Consider the following 3,921-nt stretch of genomic DNA (forward strand, 5'->3'; position numbering starts at 1 on the left):
TGACTACGTACTTAATAATATATGGTGGTGATATAATAAAAACGAAGACGAATTGGTTATGTCAGCTGTGATAATCAACTACCATTGTTATTCAATTTTAAAAAACTCTAAAATTTGGTGTAGAATTATTTAATATTGAGTAGGCTATTCTTCTTTAATAGTTTCGTTTGTGCATGATATCAAACATTTGAAGATATATTTTCTTTTATTACAAATTGTTTCTAAGCTACCAAAATTGAAACTAGCCCGTTGGAAAAATTGGTCCAAATGGAATTTGATATATCATATTGCTATTTAATATGTTAGTTGAACTCCAACAAAAAATAGAATAAAAAGTTGAGTGGAAGGAATAATAGAAAGGTATAAAATAATTAAATATGATATAAAAAATTAGGGTTCATTCGATTTGTGTTTCAATTTTCAGTTTTAGTTTTTGAGTTCATTTCCAATTTTTTATTTTGAAAGTCTACATTAAGATCGTTAAAAACGAATTTGCTTTGTCATTTTGAAAAATTATTTCTCAAAATAAAAAATTAGAAAATATTTTTGGTTTGAAATTTTAAAAAAATATTTTATGACATTTTATTTTATAAAATTATATAAAACATTTTAATTCATGAAATTTAATTATTCAGTAAAATAGAACAATTTTATGTTAATATTATCAAGTAATATATAAATCTTACAATATTTTTCTCGTTATAAAAGTAAAATAAAAACAACTAATTAACTGATTTCAAAATATATGAAATAAAAATAATTTTTAATGACATGAACTGAAATATTTTGTTGTTTGTGTTAATTTAATTTTTTTTGAAATTTTTATGTAAATAAGTATTAAGAACTTGAATTATTTTTATTTTTTAGAAATTTTTATAATTTTATTTTTTAGAATTTTTATTTTTCTTTTTTAAAATTTTAGGTTTCGCTTTTTTTCAAAATTTTTTATTTATTGTTTTTTGTTTTTTGAATTTGGTTTCTTGAATTATGCCCCCATTTGGCCCCCCATTATTAGGTATTACAATTTTTTAAAATAGTGTTTTTAAGGGAATGTGTGATTTAAAAAAAAAATCGATTTAAGTGTAATATTATTTTATGGAAGATTGTATGTTTGATTAAAAAAAAGAGAGAGAGAGAGAGAGAGAAATTATAATGTGAAATAATGGGGGCTATATTTTCCATAAAAAAAATTATTTGTTAGAATTTTAAAATTTTATTTAAACACTTATTTTCCATATTTTGAGTCAGTATTTTCACTAAAAACACTCAAAACATCATAAATGTGTTTTGAATTTTACGTTATAAATTTATCCTTGTTTTCGAAATAAATTTTTAGAAATATCCGACTAAACACGATTTTAGCGTTTTACAAAACTAAATATTAACACAACTCAAAAATAACAAACCAAATGCACCCTTATATTTTTATTTTTAGATTGATCAGGGCACAGCAACACAGTAGATCGAACCCACAAAGGCTCAATTCTCTTTATGATTGGACTAGCTCGCAACAAGAATTTAATATAGACATGGTTCATGAATCATCACTGGCCCTTTATTTTTTTCTTTGATGTATATATTATTATCAATAAGGCAACTGAAAAGGAACATAAAACATAAAATTACTTGATTGTGGCCATAGTTTGACAACAATTTTAGTGTTGTTGGTCTCCTTTTTTTTGTAGAAGCAACGTAGCCAACAGATTTTGGCTCCTCTCTTGTCCACGTAATTTTATGTTTTGTATACTTAGACAAATTGTAAGTTGTACGTGGCCCTCTCTGGACTGGGAAGAGGCAACTACGTATACTTAGAAGGTTAAATTAGTCTTTGTAAGAGTAGATATTTGATTATGGGACGTACTTATAAAGACGTGAGCCACTTAAGTAAAAAAGTTCAGACCTGCGGCTTATAGAGAGTGAAGAGAGAGATTGCAAAAGTCATATATATGTTGGGAGCATAAACATGTATTACCTTTTAATGGCACAATGTGTGAGTGTTTATAGTAGAAGTGGGTGAATAAGAATCATTGGATGAAGAGACAAATGACCCCATCCTAACGATCGAAGTACTTTATCATAGGTATCAAATCAATCGCTCGTAGACTCGAACGCATTTAATGTTATGACTCTTTGCCTTCCTAGGCCTGTCATGCAGGTTTTGGCTTGGTAGGGTGACTATTGCGGTGAATTGTCACATTAATTAATCTTAAGAGATCTTGTTTGAAAGATGATCTGTATAGTCTTTACCTGCCTCTCCTCATCTATATACGTTGTTTTGGCCCTAGACATGAGTTTGACCTCTCCATAGGGTTTCAACTTCTTCATAGGGTTCAATCAAGAAGAATGACATGGAGTGTTGGCCTAAGTTCATTAATTACTATGTGATTGTCAAGTAGCTATGCTTGGAACCTTACTAGAAGAAGCGCAACAAGTGTTAAAGGAAAGAAAACACTAGTCTTGGCAAAACATTACACTTATGCAAACAAGTCAAGTTTCTTCAAATTATCCTATAATTCGGTTAAACAGATTTAAAAAGAATTCATATGTATATCAATCTTTTCAAAAAAACAAACATGGAGAGAATAATTGACTGTCGCCACAATTTGATAACAATTTTATCGTCAAAGAAAACAAAACACTAGCCTTGGCAAAACCTTACGCTTATGCAAACTTGGCAAGTTTCTTCAAATTATCAAAACATTGGTCAAGAAATCCAGATATAATTTACATGTATATATAGCATCTCTTCTTAATGTTAGATCATATTTTATATCACGTCTCTCCAAAAGATTAGATCGCATAATATTCTTCGGGAATAACAAGATTTTTTATTTTTTAAAAATATTGGTGTATATATAAAAATTCTGCATTAAGGCACAATACTCTGCCAAATTATTGTTATAATATAATATCTTTCTACTATTAGAATATGCATGTTATATTTTTATCAATTCCTATAAAGTTGTGTAGAACAATACAAAAAATCCTTTAGAATATGGTTTAAGTATAAATGTGAGCTTTTCTCGAGAGAGCGCACAATATTTATATGTAAACTTTTTGCTTCTTTAGGAGCGATATTATAATTTTAAATATAAATATTTTTCTAGAACATTTATTATAAATTGATATTTTTCCGAAAGTTATAAAACTAATTTCTTATGAAATATTGATATGAGTAATAAATTATATTTTATATTAATTCAAATCCATGTATATATCATGTATGTACACACACACACACACACATATAGAGAGAGAGAGAGAGAGAGAGAGAGAGAGAGAGATGATCTAATGAGTATCGGTATACACTAAGTAATTAGTGTGCCATATCACCGGTATTTAATATAAGCTAGGCATGGATGCTCATTGGATTCTTCTCCGTCGGACTACGAAATTGCAACAGTATTTAGTTTTAGAAAGGATAAATCGTACAAATATTCACTCTTTTGATTTGTAGAACAATGTCAAAAATGTTGTAAATAGTAAGTTTATTAGTGAATGACAATTGTATCTCTGCAATTCTAATAATTATTACCGTTGTATCCATGATTCTTCCTATCAATGTAGGACTTTAGTTCTTAATAAAATACACACAAATCTATTGATTTTTATTGGGTAATTGGCACAAAACGTTCCTACCTTTCAAGTCTATTGTGGAAAACGTCCCTACCTTTTATTTTTTGACATTTTTGCCCTCATTTCAACATTTCTTTACGCTGGATGTCCTTCCGTCCATATTTTGTCAGTTTTTCCGTTAATTAAATACAAAAATACATTTTTTTTTCCATAAACAAGGGTAAAATTATCCTCACCCACTTCACCCCTTTTTCCCGCCATCAACTTAATCCATAAGTAACAGTAGCAGCAACATGAATCTGAAAATACTTTAAATGATTAAGTTAAATAAAGAAAAAATATCGT

This window comes from Olea europaea, chromosome 13 (assembly GCF_002742605.1).
Source record: "Olea europaea var. sylvestris chromosome 13, O_europaea_v1, whole genome shotgun sequence".
Taxonomy (NCBI): Eukaryota; Viridiplantae; Streptophyta; class Magnoliopsida; order Lamiales; family Oleaceae; genus Olea; species Olea europaea.